The 18,004-nt window shown below is 38.6% G+C and overlaps 1 long non-coding RNA gene across 1 annotated transcript; it reads left to right on the forward strand.

Annotated features, from left to right (window-relative positions):
- The first annotated feature begins 660 nt into the window (after nucleotides 1–660).
- LOC309626866 lies at nucleotides 661–8,808 on the forward strand. Its single transcript, XR_014243457.1, has 2 exons — nucleotides 661–2,316; nucleotides 2,694–8,808. It is a non-coding gene; the product is annotated as an uncharacterized lncRNA (long non-coding RNA).
- The last annotated feature ends 9,196 nt before the right edge of the window (nucleotides 8,809–18,004 follow it).

Below are 18,004 nucleotides of genomic sequence, written 5' to 3' on the forward strand. Positions count from 1 at the left end.
CCTGGGTTGGAGGAGAGAGAGGGAGGCGGGATATTCCAGGAATAATGAGTAATTATCAACAATAACATTTCACAATAATATTGTGCACAGCTTCTATACCCTTAGTTCTTTCCTAAGCTTCACACATGTATTTCCCAGTAGCTAACTCTGCCTGAATATCTTTAAAAACCCTTAAATTTAATAGATCCAAAGATGAACTCACCATTGTCCTATATTCGCTGTGTCTGGAAATGGCATTACTGTCTATCCAGTAGAAACTTCTGAGTATCCTCAAATTCTTACCCCCTACCCCTTTTCCCACCATCAATTTGTTATATAATAGAAATTCTTCTCCCTCCAATCTCATTATAATATTTTGTCTTATTGGTATCCATGGCTAATGTTGGTGTACCAACCACTCTCTGCTTATTGGCTCAGACGGATAGGTAACTCTTCGTCCTTCCTGAGCCACCTGTGACTTCTGAGACAAAGATTTGTAAGCAGGTAGTTTATTTTGGGTCATGCTCCCAAGCAGTGGTGTGCTCAGACTCAGCTCCTACTGGCTCCCAAGGACAAACTGGACCAACTATGCATATCTCTATCCAACTGCAGAAATTGGCAAATGGTACAAACCAGGGTAATTTTTTTTTCCTAGAGAGCCAGGAAAAAACATTGATCCTAGGGAACACGAGTGAGGGTAGGAGAAGAGTAAAACAGGGAAGGGGGTAAAACCAATGTAATGGTTTTTGAGTTATTGAGTTTGATCACTATTATTGAGTTGATGTGGGGCTCAGTCTCACTAAGGTCCCCTGAAGAGCCATGCAGAATATAACTTAGAATTTTCTTTTTTCTTTTTTTTTTGGCCGTGCCACACAACCTATGGGATCTTAGTTCCCTGACCAGGGATTGAACCTGGGTCCCCTGCAGTGGAATCATGGAGTCCTAACCATTGGACCACCAGGGAATTCCCATACCTCAGAATTATCTTCCCAAGAAACGAGTATTTATCCACTGGTTTCCATTCCCCACTGGACAGGGGTTGTCTTGAGGGGTGCTACCTCTCCTACTTTTCCAGATTTGCTTCCGTGTAGCATGGCTGAGTAGGCTCCAGCTGGCATCTTAAACAGGAGTGACAGTGAAGCCTGGGTGCAGAAGGGGAGAAGCCTGCTAAGCAACCAAAGGAAGTCATTGCCCGAAGACGTCTCCACACAGCTGGTTGCTGCAGCAGGACTGAAGTAAAGGCTAGATGAGAGGATATGAGGAAATATGCAGCAGAGTGCAAAAGAAATCCGACACAAGGATTAGTTGCAGCGCCCACTGCAGTAACGGGACTCAGAGTAGTAATTAATATTCATCATCTCTCTCCTAAAATACCCAGTCTAGATTTCCCCCACCCTTGGCCGGCACTTCAGCAAGTCTGTGTTGTTGCCTGGTGGTGACTCAGATTTTTATCCCCAAGGGCTATGAACCGTCAGTTGTATTAACCGTATCAGGACATCATTGCAATAGACTACAGTTATCATTGGACATGCAAGTATTGGGATATGCCGCAGTGAATCCCCTGAGTTCCACACATACTCTTTCTTGTATAGCCCAAAACTAGCTCTTCATGAGAATCAGAGTTGACCCCCCACCCCTGCATATGATAACTCCCTCATTTGTCTATGGGCCTACTATTATGAAAAGCTCAAAATGACCAAGTGACAGTCATAGTTTCAGGTATAGTGGAACCGTTACTGTCTCCTAAAGGAAGCATCCCCACACACCATTTCAAGAACTAGGACTTCTAATCCCACAGAGCCTAAATTGCAGGAGCAGGGAGCACAAATTCCACAAATGAGTCACTGAGATGATTGTGAGAGAGTCTAGCCCATTTCCACCCTTTGGGTCACAGATCTGAGGGTCTAGTTCTTAGAGAACAACACCAAAAGTCTGCTACCTTACGGCCCGTTGTAGTAATGTTCACAGGCTTCTGCGCTTCCAGAACCCTACTCTTACAAATATAGTTTCATGATAATATCTACTATTGCCATCCCTGCCCTACAGAGGTTAGCCAATGAATCCAAAGCCATTAGGAGCCCCCCCGCCAGTGCATTCCTTATTGCCTTAGTGAGGTGCCCTCTGTGTCCTCTTAGGGAATACAGTTGGGTGGTGAGTTCTCTGATGAGTTTATTGATTACAAACCAATTCTAATATTCCTCCCTCCCCGAGCTTTCTGATTTTTACCTCAGTGATTCTGCGAAGCCTGTTTGGACCCCTCTTCTTCATTTACTGTATGCCACAGTCACGCTCAAGTCTCAAGGAACAATCCCAGCAGCATATTAAGACTAGATCCAGGTATTCTTTTTTTTTTTTTTATAGTTTTTTTTTTTAAGAGTATAGTAGTTTTTTTTGTTGCTTTTTGTTTTATTTAATTAATTAATTAATTTATTTATTTATTTTTGGCTGTGTTGGGTCCCAGTTTCTGCGCGAGGGCTTTCTCTAGTTGCGGCAAGCGGGGGCCACTCCTCATCGCGGTGCGCGGGCCTCTCACTGTCACGGCCCCTCCCGTTGCGGAGCACAGGCTCCAGACGCGCAGGCTCAGTAGTTGTGGCTCACGGGCCTAGTTGCTCCGTGGCATGTGGGATCTTCCCAGACCAGGGCTCGAACCCATGTCCCCTGCATTGGCAGGCAGATTCTCAACCACTGCGCCACCAGGGAAGCCCTAGATCCAGGTATTCTTGACAGGACTCTAAATTCTGAGTAAGAGGAGAATGAGCCCATTTTAATAAATTCTCCTCACCCAGCCTTTATAGTCTGCCCTTTGTAGTCAACACCTTCAAGATCTATTCTTGCTTATGCTCTCTTGGTTTCTTTCAGCTATGGTAATGTGTATAGTATTCCCTCCGAGAGCAGGGATGATATTTCTTTATTTTAAGGCTGTGCTGTGACCTGACCCAAAAATGCATCCATTATGTTTCTGGAGGAACTGATGGGCCAGGATCTTGAACAGGACAAGCATCATCTTGAGAGGCACCTGCCTGGTGTAACATCTTTGCAGGGCCTCTAGGTGCAGGAGGCTGCTCACCGCTAGCAAGGGCAAGGGAAGGGCTTCTGCCAGTCCAGAGAGGTCAGGAAAATCTGGGTGTATTAGTTTCCTAGGGAATGCCATAGCAAATTGCCACAAACTGGCTGAGTTAAACAACACAAAATTCTTCTCTCACAGTTCTGGAGACCGGAAGTCCAACATCTAGGTGTTGGCAGGGTTGCACTCCCACTGGAGGTTCCAGAGGAGAATCGGTTCCTTGCCTCTTCCATCTTCTGGCAGCTGTCAGCATTCCTTGGTTCGTAGCTGCATCTCTCTGCTCTGTCTTTACGTTGCCTCCTCTGTGTATCTGTGTTATGTCCCTCTGCCTCTCTCTCATAAGAACACTTGTGATGGCATTTAGGGCTCACCTGGATAATCCAGAGTAACCTCCTTATCTCAAGATCCTTAACTTACATCTCCAAAGACCCCTTTTCCAAATAAGGTAATGTAATTACAAGTTCCAAGGATTAAGACTTGCTATGTTCGGGTGGCCATTATTCAGTTTAGTATAATGGGGTTTCAAGTTTCTCAGGCTCTTCCAACCAAATGTCCACTTCTAAGGTTTACAGAACTGAGTCCAGTATTTTCTCCATCAGAGCCCTGATTTTGGCATGACCAACCTGTTGAGTCTGTGTATTCAGTTTCCTGTGTAGTGTTGCCACCCTTGCCATTAAAGCTTGGACTTGTTTTCATCACAACCTGCCTTAGAGCTACAGGAGAAACAGATCTCTTTAAATGGAAGATTTCTGACTTTCACCATTCTATAACATTGCCCACGCTGTCTTTCTTCCTGCAGTGCCCTTCTGCCTCACTTTTCTTTGACTGGAAAGCAGTTACTCATTTCTTTTGTTTGTTTTTTTTTAAATTAATTAATTAATTATTTTTTGGCTGCGTTGGGTCTTTGTTGCTGTGCGCGGGCTTTCTCTAGTTGCAGCGAGCAGGAGCTACTCTTCCTTGCGGTGCACGGGCTTCTCCTTGCGGTGGGTTCTCTTGTTGCAGAGCACAGGCTCTAGAGCGCAGGCTCAGTAGTTGTGGCACACGGGCTTAGTTGCTCCGCGGCATGTGGGATCTCCCCGGCCCAGGGATCGAACCCATGTTCCCTGCATTGGCAGGCGGATTCTTAACCACTGCGCTACGAGGGAAGTCCCAGTTACTCATTTTTTAAGATCCAGCTCACATGTCACAATTCCCCCAGGCAAACTTAATTGCACTGTTTTCAGTGTAATCACAGACCTCGATTCTTACCTTTTTTTTAGAAAAAAACTTTAGTCAGCTTTCATTCTTTTAAAAACTTATTCATACCTCTTTTACAGGACCTAATGCATTGTCTTATAAATTGCCTTGCAGTGCTCCCTGAATTAATGTGGGAATTCCTTGAATACAGGAATCATGTGTATTATCTTACCATTGGACATATAGTAGCCAGTCAACAGTTATGTGTTAAATGAATGAAAGATATTTCCCAGCAGTAGAGGAAAGTGCATATGTAACACTCATATTTTTACCTCATAAAATTTTTATACTTACGGATTTTATGTTGTTTTCTTCTTGCATATGACTCAGCTCTACAAATAAATAAGCCATGTCTAAACCATCAATACTCTGTAGCTCAAAACGTGTGAGCAAATGCTATTACTTGTTTTCACTCCCAAATATAAAATAAACTTACAAAGAACATTCAGTTTTAGTTATTAACCATTTTTGAGTGATAAAATTGAAAAGTGGAGGTTAGGAAAAAATATTAATAATTACTACAAAAATATGGTCTTTCTATAATGACTTGTTAAGCTTTTACTTAAAATGAGTAGCATTTAGGATTATAGATGATATTTGCATGAATTATCAAAAAGATAGAAAGGTAACAATTTGAACTGCAAAACGTTTTATATTGTTCCCTGGAAGAATAAAAGACATTGTATCTGTGGATTCTTTTACCCTAACTATTCTTAAGTCTGAATTAGAGAATCTATCCATTAAAGTGAATTTGAGTTAAACATTTAAGAAATTGCTTCTACTTTATTATACCATATAGAGTAAAAGTATTATAAATGAGGATTTCTACGCTGTAATTTGAAATGACTCAAATCTGTGACTAAAAATAACATTACTTCCATATAAACCCAAGAAGACAAGTTGGAAAGCAATTAGAAGCTCAATATTTTATTTAAAAAGTGAAAATTATCCTGTAGGTAATGTGGTGTGTGTGCAAGTGTGTGTAATTTTGTCCTCTTTCTTTACATGCCACATTTCTAACGCAAAGAAGTCATTTCTAAGTTACACATGGCCTCAAATGTCTAAACCATTGAGAAAACTCTCTTCGAGTTTTCTTACCAAATATAGGTTAACATTCCAGATTTGTTAAGAGATGGTGAGAGATAAAATGAATGGCTTGAGGGGTTTGCAAGAAACCACTTATAAATTAAGCTGAAGGTCTTATCTACCTGCACAAACTTGTTTAGCTTTCAACTGAAGAGACTCAAGTGAAGATAAATAAGTTGCAAGCAATTTATTAAGTAAATCTGTTGCATCTGAATTCTTCCTCCTTCTCTTGACTCATTTATGAGGCCAAAAATAAACTCACTTCTTCTAAGGAGATAATTTTGAAGTTAAAACACTATACTACCTGTCTAATGTACAGTGAAAGTACAAAAAGCAACTTGGCATCTCTTATTAGAAATACATATAGAATCACAGAATTTTAGAACAAGAAGGCATGTCCCTCATTGTATGTGCTAGCTGATGTTGAAGGACAAAAAAAGTGTTTATTGCAGAATAAATAGAAAAATACTGACTTCAAAAATAATGTTCTTTTGCCACATTGAGCTTTTTGGATCAGTTTTATGTATAGAAATATTTTCCTATTATGTGAAAAATTCATAGGAAACAATGTGAAATCTAAACAACCAAATTAATGTCAATAGGGAAAGAGGTTAAATAAATTGTGGTATATTGACACTATATTCCCATAAATATAAATGTATAAATTAGATGAGTATGCAACACCATAGATTAAAAGACGTAGTAGGAAAAAAAAAAAACAAGTTGAGGAAAAATGTATACTATTTACTATCTAAGTAGAACTGTATGCATCAAACTTGTAACAGTGGTAACTTCTGGCACAGGGGGAGGGTATTGCGATTTGGGGATTTGGTCAAAAGGAACTTTAGCCTTATTGAGAATGTATTCAATATTAATTTTTTTGAAGAATAATTTTAAATCTATTTTTGTATTATAATTAGTTAAAACATGATTAAATGAGAGAATGAATGGAAAATATTAACTATACAGTGCTACATTAACATAAGGTTTAATACAAATATAAATTTATATTTAATATAAAAATATTAGATAAGATTTGGTGTAAGGAGGAAAAGATAAGGCACTTAACCAAAATTACTCCTGATTCTTATTTGATGATAATATTGCAAGGAAATAATTTTCCAGAGGACTTTTTAGAATAGTTTAAAATTTCTATTCAAATGAGAAACCAAATTCTGATTCATGATGGCTCCAGGATACTGTCACTGTAAGTAAGAAATGAGCATTTAAATGAAAACTAATGTTATAACATTTGCTTTTGGCTGCCCAATGGATCTCCCTTTGGAAAACTTCCATTACTCCCACTTTATATAATTCTGAAAGAATGTCCATCATAAGCCAGCACAGCCCTTACCACAGGGATGAGAATGTGGTCCAAGCTAGGCCACTCTAACTCTCTTCCGGGAATTTAAGTTTTAAGTGTGGAATCTAATAAAGGACTCAATAAGAAAAAAGACAACCCAATAAAATACTTAAACAAGCACTTCACAAAGGAGGATATCTAATTATTCAATGAGCATATGAAAAGAAGGTGTTCAACATCTAAAGTCATCAAGGAAATGTACACAATGAGATAACACTACTTACTCTCCAGAAAGGATAAAAAATTTTAAATGACACTACCAAGTATTGATAAGAATGTGGAGCAAGTGGAACTCTTATCATATGCAGGTGGGAATATAAACTGGCATGGCCTCTTTGGAAAGCTATTTGGCTATACCTACTAAATCTGAATATACGCTTACTTTACCACCCAACAGTTACATCCTTAGAGAGTGAAAACATATGTGAACCAAAAGACATGTGGAAGAATATTCATTTGTAGCTTTGTTTACAATATTACCAAATTGGAAACGACCCACATGTCCATCAAGAATATAGTATTTGTAGAGTGAAATACTATATAGCAATCAGAACAAGCAATTGTTATATGCAACAATAAGGATATATTTCACAGGTATTATCTTGAGCAAAAGAAGCCAGACATTAAAGCATACTGTATGATTCCATTTAAATAAAGTTCAAAAATAGGCAAAACAAATTTATGTGACAGAGAAGTCAGAATAGTGGTACCTTTGAGGGGTAATGACTGGGAGAGGGCATGAGGGAGATTTCTAGGGCACTGATAATGGCCTATATCCTGGTCTACATACTAGTTATGAGACAGGAAGGAAGGGGGCAGAACACAACCGATAAAAGAATGACACAGCCGTTGAGAAAAACAGGATATGACAAAAACTGGTTAGAACCAACTAGGCCCAAGATGTTGGAAGATTTGATTTCCAATAGCCCTTGGATCTCATTATACGCTCATTGAAACACATTAGCTAAATGACACGGCCATCAATGGCGCCCTGACAGTTCTGAGGCCCACCATACAAGGGCAAAAAGTGGGCCATGGCCCAGTTCCTGGAAATCCCCACCCCTTTCCCAAAGTAGTTAGAATATTCCTCCCACTTGTTAGCATATGAAATTACCTAGCCCATAAAAACTAACCACCCCATACCCTGGGGGCTGCTCTCACTTTCTGAGCCGGTCCACATTCTGCCTGTGGAATGTGTATCCCTCTAAATAAACCTGCTTTCACCATGAAACCTCTTACTATGGCTTGCTTTTGAATTCTTTCCTGCGTGAAGCCAAGGACCCTCACTTGGTGGCCCGTCCCAGGGGCTCACTTGCATCCTGGGACGTGATATTTCCTTCTCCCGTATCAGTTACATGAGTGTGTTCACTTGGTAAAAATTTATTGAGCTATACACTTAAGATCTGTGTACTTAATATATGTTATACTTTAATTTAAAAGGTTTACAAAATAAAATTTCTAGCAGAGACACACAGAGATGGAAGGCAGGTGGAGCCAAGTTATCCCAAAGCTGGGACCTCTATAGGACTGACCGTGAGTTCCCACCTCTGAGGTCCCCAGAGCTCCAGAGCTATTCTAGTTTCTCTCCTTCCCCGGAACTGGTTGTTAAATTATTGTTTTGATTCTCTGGATCCTTACAATAAATTCCTTTCCATTTTTCCCCTAACATAGTAAGAGTTGGTTTCTTACTGAGACCCAACTTGAGTTGCCAGGAAAAATGTTGGTATTATTCTTGAGGTAAATAGTTATTTTATTTTTTTAAAAAGACAAATGCCAGGCTTCCCTGGTGGCGCAGTGGTTGAGAATCTGCCTGCCAATGCAGGGGACGCGGGTTCGAGCCCTGGTCTGGGAAGATCCCACATGCCGCGGAGCAACTGGGCCCATGAGCCACAACTACTGAGCCTGCGCATCTGGAGCCTGTGCTCCTCAACAAGAGAGGCCGCGATAGTGAGAGGCCCGCGCACCGCGATGAAGAGTGGCCCCCGCTTGCTGCAACTAGAGAAAGCCCTCGCACAGAAATGAAGACCCAACACAGCCAAAAATAAATAAATAATAAATTAATTAATTAAAAAAAAAAAAAGACAAATGCCTTATAGGTAAAGTGGCAAAAAAATTTCTTATAAATGATAGAAGCCTAGTTGAGTACATTGGAATGCTTGGCTACAAGCAGCAACGTTATATAAGTGACATCTGTACTGGAAGGGAATGCCATATAACTTAACAGCAATAAAATCCAGATCTAACATCAGAATTAAAAGAATAATAGCCACATGGGTAAGATCAGTTAGACCTGGTGTCTCCTGCCGATTATTACTCTTGAGCACACTGACCTAAACATGATTAACTGATCCTTAATATTCCCTAGTGCAACCAAGAAGGCTGGAAAGTTTAAAATGGCTAACTTACAAGAACAATTCTCTTCTAAAGAGGGTGGATCCTGTTATAAGAAAGCCCCTTCTGTTTTGTTGAATACCTTGATAGATTTGGATACGCAAAACAAGGCTAGAGCTAAATTTGAGATTGAAGATTTGAATTGTTCTGCATTTTAGAGACAGAAGAAATTGGAGTTCCTGGTATACTCATTGAGGGTAGAGGAGTTCAGGAAAGAAAGGAAGAGGATGATACGAACTTGGGGAGAAATGGGCAGAAAAAAACATACCTTGGGCTACACACCCCTTGAGAGTGTTTAACTTTCTTCAAAATTATTTGCATTTTTACAATGCAAGCCCCATATCTATCTCCCCAAAATATTCAATCATGGTTACTCAACACATAAATGTTTCTTGTGTGTGAGTATTTCAAACACAAGAGTTATGTTTCAGATAAAAGTTGGTATAATATTTAGCAGACAGCATACTGCTCAACATATACTAGAGAATGAGATGACCCATGAAGAGAACCATTGCCAGCAGTGGGCATACGAACATGAGTACATCTAGAATTCAAAGAAATCTAGAGGAATGCTTTGTATTTCCACAGAACTTGGAATAGTGGGATCAAGATACTCTCTGCACAGTCTCATGGGAAGGAAACTCCAACTAACACATGGCTTACACAAGACTTCACTAAAGCTAAGACGTAACAAAAGGGAAATAAACTCATCATGTAAGACCAAACTAGATTGCCTGGTTATGATTTGCTCACCAGCTCTCAGTCCTCTGTCCAGTTGAGGGGACTTATTGTTTAGGGGATTATACCTGGACATCTATTGGTCAGTTAAGAGGCTTGCTACTCTAAATAACAGAAAAAAAATTCCAAGACTAAACAATGATGCTGGCTCACATAACCAGAAGTCTAGGCAGTACAGGCTTCAGGTACAATGTGATCAAGGCTCTTGTCCTATTTTCTTGCAGTTCTGTCAGCTCCATTCTCTTTCATGTGTAGGTTTTGTTCTCAGGCTGATATCCCTCAAGGTCACAAAATGGCTGCCAGCAGGAAATGGGCAATATTCAATATGGAAGAGTGAGATTGACTTTCCATCACTACCACTCAAATAAAAGGAAGTACTTTCCTAAAAGCTTTAAGTAACTCATATTTAATTAGCCAACATCAGGGCACATTCCCATTTGTAAACCATTTGCTGGCCAGGGGCAGGATTACCATGAGTAGCTTACCTTAATCAGTCCTCACTTGGTGAGCCAAGGACAGAGTTAGCTTTCCCTGAGTCAGAAAGGCTATATCTGATAAGGACCAGTACCCAAACAAAACTGGAGATTAATGAGAAAGGAGGCTTGGCAACTCGGTAATCATCTAGAATATCCACTATATCTATTTTCTACCTCCCTCAGACTCTTGCACTATCTTTCCCCTTGCTCTTTGTAATCTATCCTCCCTGGCCTTCTTTCAGATCTTCAACATGCTTTGTTCCTTTTCCCTCTAAGGTCTCTGCTCAAGCTATTCCTTTAGCCTGGAACGCTCTTCTTCCACTCCCTTTCCTAGTGAAATACTCATCGGTGTGCTTTCCACTGAAAGGTCACCCCTTTAGTAAAGCCTTCCCTCAGCCCCATACTAGCTCACATGCTGCTTCTTCCAACTCTAACTTAAGCAAAAAAGAGAAGACAAAAAAAAAAGAGAAGACAGTTGATTCTCATTATTCCTGGTAGGTATGTTCTACAAAGTTGCCACAAATACCGAATTAGTGAATACTGAACAACTGTTGCTAGGGGATACAGGCTTAGGTTCCAGGGAACCTGGTCACAACATTGTCAGTAACCAACCAATACATAACATTGTTTTATGGGTGTTTCTGTTTAAAGACACCTTATTTAATATATGGTTGACTCATTAACGTAGAACTCACAGCCAAGAGTATATAACTCACACCTGAACTAAGCTGATGTAACACACGTGTTTTCTCTGTAAGGCACCTCATGCCTTCCTGCGCTCAGGGACATTAGAGAACACTTCAGCACTCCCCTCGTGGGACATTTTAAGCAGCAAGATTACCAATAATAAGTGCAAAAATTAGATAAATGTGAAAAGGACACGTTTACAGCCTGAGAGCTGAAATAAGAAGGCAGAGTGTGGCCTTGTTTGACCTCAGCTGGCAACGTGCACATCAGGCAACTCGAAATTTTCACCATTCTGCACACGTGCATGTCCATAAATGATGGAATGACCACAAAAGTCCACAGGTATTGATGTTGGGGTTAAGCATAAATTTTAGCCAGTAGGCAACTTTGCAAATACAGAATCTATGAATAATGAGGATCAACTGTATATTGCTTCATATACCTGGGGAGTCCTAGAAGGTGAATCTGATGCCAGGTGTGACTGGATCTCAGAGTTCCAGGGCTCTTTCTGCCTCCATCTTCTGCCTTTTCTCGGCTTCCTTCTTGAAAACCTCTCTCCACCCGTTAGCACAACAGCCGCTCGTAGCCCCAAGTCTATGTAATTCTTAGTTTACCCACAAACCCAGAAGAAAAAGAAACCCTTTGTCTCTCAAGCTCTCTGTACGGATCTATGGGAAGACTGGTCCTTCTTGCACCCTGCTCTACCCTCTCTGGCGGGAGGGAGCATGTCAGCCCCACCCAACCCACGTAGACAAGACTCCTCACTGGGAAGGGGGCCCTGGGATCAGAAAAAAGAGAACAAGCACAGTGGAAAAAATTTAAAATGTCAGTTATAGTTGACATACTTTTAGAATTCCCTGAAATGAAAAATGAACTTTTTTTTTTGGCCGTGCTTCATGGCTTATGGGATCTTAGTTCCCTGAACAGGGATTGAACCCAGGCCCACAGCAGTGAAAGCATGGAGTCCTCACCACCGCCAGGGAATTCCCTGAACATTTTTTTAAAAAATAATAACTATTTTAATATATTTATAATTAAAGAAGATGTGGTATATATACACAATGGAATATTACTCAGCCATAAAAAAGAATGAATGAATGCCATTTTCAGCAACCTGGATGGACCTAGAGATTATCATATGAAGTGAAGTAAGTCAGACAAAGACAAATATCATATGATATCACTTATATGTAGAATCTAAAAAAATTATATAAATGAACTTATTTACAAAACAGAAATAGACTCACAGACATAGAAAACAAACTTCTGGTTACCAAAGGGGACAGCAGGGGGTGGGGAGATAAATTAGGAGTTTGGGGCTAACAGATACACACTACTATGTAAAAAATAGGTAAACAACAAGGACCTACTGTATAGCACAGGGAACTCTACTCAATACCTTGTAATAATCTATAATGGAAAGGAATCTAAAAAAATATATATATGTATAACTGAGTCACTTTGCCATACACCTGAAACTAACACATTGTAAATTAACTATACTTCAATTAAAAAAAAGTTTTTAAAGTATAATAAAAAATCATAGTAGATATATTTCCTTGGCACACCACTTGACCAGTGTGCACATGCTTCACATGAGACAGCACTGTTCTAAACACTCCCATTACTAACCCCTGATGTAGGTCTTACTATCATTCCATTTAACATACAAGGAAACTGAGGTACGTCAGGATAATTTTTGAAAAGGAGCAGTGATGGTGGACATCAGTCTTCTTACTGACTTTAGAAAATATTATTTCTAATATTTCACCATGAAATGTGGTATTTGAGGAACTTTTTTTTTTTTTCTGTACGTTTTTTATAGCTATGTTTTATAAAGGTAAACAAGTTTCCTGTTCTGAGTTTTCCTAATGAGGATTTTTTTTTAATGTACCTAACTTACATTTTAAAATGTAATAATTGGACTAAAATATTTTTTTAAATACCCTTGAGATGTTTCCTCACCAATTGCTTATTTCCTATCAACCAAATCATAGACTGTTCAGATTGCTGTTGACCACAGAACATTAATTGGATTCAATTTGCACAAAAGAAAATTTTTTCCTGCATTTATAAGAGAATCATATTGTTTTTCTCTTTTGATCTACAAATTTAGTAGATCATTTATAAGTTTTCCTTGCATTTCTAAGACAAATTCTACTTGATCTAGAGTAACTTGTATAGTCATCCCTAACCATTCTCTTTCATAGCCCATATCCAGTCTATTAAATCTATTAGTAGACTCAATTGGCCCCTTCTTCAAAATAGACCCTGAATCTGACCACTTCTTACTATCTCTGCCATCCAAAATAAAGTCATCATTATCTGTTGCCGAGATTGAATCATTGATCCACTCCTGGTCCCTTTGCCTCCACACTTGCCTCTCTATAGGTGATTCTCAAATTGCAGTTGTAATGATCCTTTAAAAATGTAAGACTTCCCATTTCCTCAGAGTGAACATTATAATCCTTTTAATGGTCCACATCTCCTGCTGCTCTCCCCTGTTCTTGTTCACTCTGAATCACCCCACTGGCCTTCTTCCTCTTCCTTGAGCACACCAGGTACACTGCTACCTCAGGGCCTTTGCATTTGCTGATTCAACTGCCTCTGCCTGGGTAATTCTCTCTCACAAATGAGTACAAATATATATATTTGTCTACATGTATACTAATAGATGGCTACATATATACATGTCTACACATAGATTACACATATAGGTCTACCTATATATTATACACATGTCTACATATATCCATCAACTATTAGGTCCATGCCCAAATGTCACCTTCTGAGTGAGATGTTTCAGATAACTCTATGGACAGCTGCAATCATGCTCCTGTATTACTTTACCCCCTCCCCACAGCAGCTTTATATTTCTCCACATTTTTCTCCATCTGATATACTGCATATTTGCTTATTTATTGTGTTTCTCCTCCATTAGAATGTCAGCTTCATGACAGTAGAGGTGTTTGCCTGTTTTGTTCCCTGTTACACCTGCAGTGGACGAGTCACTCAGTAAATATTAAATAGATGAGTGGACCATTATTTTATTCATTGTTTGCCTCAAGATCTGCTTCTGTCTCCCCTCATTGTTGGATTCAGTTTATTAACATTTTATTTAGGATTTGAGGAGCTATGTTTCTTAATGTGACTGGCTTACAATTTATTGGATTGATTGTACTTTCTTTGTTCCTCTTTCTCCCTTCAACTTTTTAGGAAGTTATATCTCCTATTTTCATTCTTTCAGTAGTTACCCTCAAAATGTCAACATGTACTATAGACTTACAAGAGGAAATTAACAGTATCTCTACTCTCCCCCAGTATGATACAGAGACCCTGATCAGACCACATGTTCTGGTTGCTAGTAATTTAGGGTCCACTTTGTAGACTGTCAATGTGACTCATGTCCATAGTATGTCCGAAAAAAATTATGAAGCAGACACAATCCTTGGCTCCTCCTCTCCTTTCTGCATTTTTGCACAATTTCTCCACCTGGGCAGAGTTTTATCTGAACCTGTACATTCTGGTTTTAATGCCGTTATACTCTTTCCTATTAATACCTATTGTCTATCAATACCTACAGTCATGAAAGAATCGTATTAACTAGGTCACAATAACCAATGAGATTTACAGTGTTATGTCACCTTAAAGTTATTACATTGCAACATAAAATAAATGAAAGTATCAATACATCACTAGTGGGGAAATTTAAATAGAACAGTTAAATTAAACCTGGTCAAGGGCTCCCTTGTTACTCCTAAAAAAATGTACTATGTATTGCTAACTTCTTTTACTCATGGTCTTTGTCCCATCGATAAGAATTAACAAAAGCTGATTTGATTGTCTCAAATTATTTTTCCTCCATCACTACTTCTTACCCCTCACTGACTTCATCAGTAATATTCTCTCTAACCTTTGCCAGCATTCAAAATATTCTTTATTACATCCGCATCTGTACTAAAATATGAAACCAATATATCTTGTTTTCTTAGTTTATTAATGTTGATAAGAACTACATTCAACCCGTAAATATTTTTTAAAATACTAAACAGCTTAGCAGCATCAGAATCTTGATTTTTGTGGGATACAACTGAGTATCTAATGTCATGATTTTTTTTTTTTTCCCCCCACACCATGTGGCATCTTAGTTCCCTGACCAGGGGACCAGAGATCAAACCCATGCCCCCTGCAGTGGGAGCACAGGGTCTTAACCACTGGACCGCCAGGGAAGTCCTTAATGTCATGATTTTTAAAGCATTACGTACTTAAATATTTTATTTTATTTTATTTTATTTTATTTTTTAAATATGCCCTGCTCTTGTGACACAATGCCGGAAAGACTGCCCTGCTCTTGCGACACAGTGCCAGAAAGACTGCCCCATTTACTTTTATCGGTGCCTATTTCCCCATATCACCTTCAAAACAGAGTTTTAGTATTATATTTAGTTTTGCTACATTATTAAGTGTAAAGAAATAAAGTTATTTTAATTTGCATTATTTACTTACTAAAAATATGAATATTTTCTTGGTTTACTCTTCATGTTTCTCTTTGTAACAAGCTGTTAGTTACTATCCTTAAAAATGAGTTACTACCTGAAGAATGTTTTGACTACAATCTGGCATATAGTAAGTTCTGAATAAATGTTACTTGTTCTCATTATTATTATTGTTAAAATATTATTTTTGTTTTTGTTACTATGATCATCCCTGGACCTAAAGAGGCTAGATTTAGCCCATGGATTTATACCAAATTCCTTCTTTCTCTATTTATTTTTAATAGGCTTTATTTTTTAGAGCAGTTTTAGGTTCACAGCAAAATTGAACAGAAGGTAGAGATTCTCATATATTCCCTGCCCTGAGGCATGCATTATCAACATTCCCCATGAGAGTGATGCATTTGTTACAACTGACAAATGTACACTGATGCATCATTATCAGGCAAAGTTCATAGTTAATATTAGGGTTCACTCTTGGTGTTGTACATTCAGTGACTTTGGACAAATGTATAGTGATGTATAGCCACCATTATAGTATCACACAGAGTAGTTTTACTGCCCTAAAAATCCTCTATGCCTTGCCTATTCAACCCTCCCTCCCCTTAGCAACCACTGATCTTTTTACTGTTTCCATAGTTTTGTCTTTTCCAGTATTCCAAAACTTGGACTCATACAGTGTGTAGTCTTTTCACATTGGTTTCATTCACTTAGTAATACTCATTTAAGTTTCCTCCATGACTTTTCTTGACTTGATAATTCATTTCTTTTTAGCACCAAATAATATTCCACTGTCTCTATGTACCTTAGTTGATTTATCCATTCATTTACTGAAGGACATCTTGGTTGTTTCCAAGTTCTGCCAATTGTGAATAAAGCTGCCATAAACATCCTTATGCAGGTTTTTCATTTTCAACTCCTTTGGGTAGATATCAAGGAGCACAATTGCTGGATCTAATGGTAAGAGTATGTTTAGTTTTGTAAGAAACAGCCAACTGTCTTCCAAAGTGATTGTACTATAGTATTTTGCATTCCCACCAACAATGAATGAGAGTTCCTATTGGTCCTCATCCTCTTTGGCATTAGCTGTGCCAGTGTTCTGGATTTTGGCCATTCTAATATGTGTAGAATATATATGCATATGTAGTGGTATCTCATTTTAACTTGCATTTCCCTGATGATATAAGATATGGAGTATCTTTTCATATGCTTATATGCTATCTGTATATCTTCTTTGGTGAGGTGTCTGTTAAGGTCTTTGGTCCATTTTTTAGTTGGGTTATTTGTTTTTATGTTGTTGAGTTTTAAGAGTTCTTTAAAGTTTGGATAACAGTTTTTTATCAGGTATGTCTTTTGTAAATGTTTTCTTAGCTAGGAAAATCCCCCCCATCAATGTTTCAGATGCCATCTCTTATCACCTTCTCTAGAATACTGTTTTAGCAAATCTCACCTTTCTCTCCTGCAGTATTCGATTTCCCTCTCTACTGGATTTTTCCCTATCAGCATACAAAATGCCTTTTATATCTCCTATTTTTAAAAAAACACAACAGGGACTTCCCTGCTGGCACAGTAGTTAAGAATCTGCCTGCTGGTGCAGGGGACATGGGTTCAAGCCCTGGTCCGGGAAGATCCCACATGCCGTGGAGCAACTAAGCCCGTGTGCCACAACTACTGAGCCTGCGTGCCACAACTACTGAAGCCTGCGTGCCTAGAGCACATGCTCTGCAACAAGAGAAGCCATTGCAATGAGAAACCTGCGTGCCACAGTGAAGAGTAGCCCCCGCTCACTGCAGCTAGAGAAAGCCGGTGCACAGCAATGAAGACCCAAAGCAGCCAAAAATAAATAAATAAATAAAATTAAAAATAATAATAATAAAAAAATTAAAAAAACACGACAAGAAAACACTCCTGATCGCAATTTAGAATCCTGAATTCTCACTTTCCTTTTACAGTAAACTAAAAAGGAATTGTCTAAACTTGTCTCATCTCATCTTTTTTCCAATCTCTTTTTAAAGTTATGAATTTATTTCAAATGGTATATACACTATGGAACAAAAACTACAATAATCAAAATTCCATTAAAAATTTCAAAATATGTAGGAAATAGTGAAATAAGACTGACAAAATATTAATAATTGTTGAAGCTGCATAATGAGTCCCTGTAGGTTTATTATACTAGTCTTTATATATACATTTGAAATTTTGCCATAATAAAATGTTAAAGAAGTGTGTGTTGAAGTCTTTCTCCTGCTCTTTCCCTATCCACCTCATCTGCCCTGTCCTCTACAGGTAATCACTTTTATTAGTTTCTTATGTACCCTTTCAGTGCAGATACAAGTAAAAATGAACATATATTCTCTACCTTCTTTTCTTACACACAAGGTCGTACACCTCATACACACTTCTGTGATTCGCTTTTATCGTGTTAACAGTAGGTGTTGTATGCTACCTTGTGTGTGAGGCACAAGTCTGTAGGGCAAAACTTTTCTTT

The sequence above is a fragment of the Balaenoptera borealis genome, assembly GCF_965194805.1.
Source record: "Balaenoptera borealis genome assembly, chromosome: 3".
In the NCBI taxonomy this organism is placed as follows: Eukaryota; Metazoa; Chordata; class Mammalia; order Artiodactyla; family Balaenopteridae; genus Balaenoptera; species Balaenoptera borealis.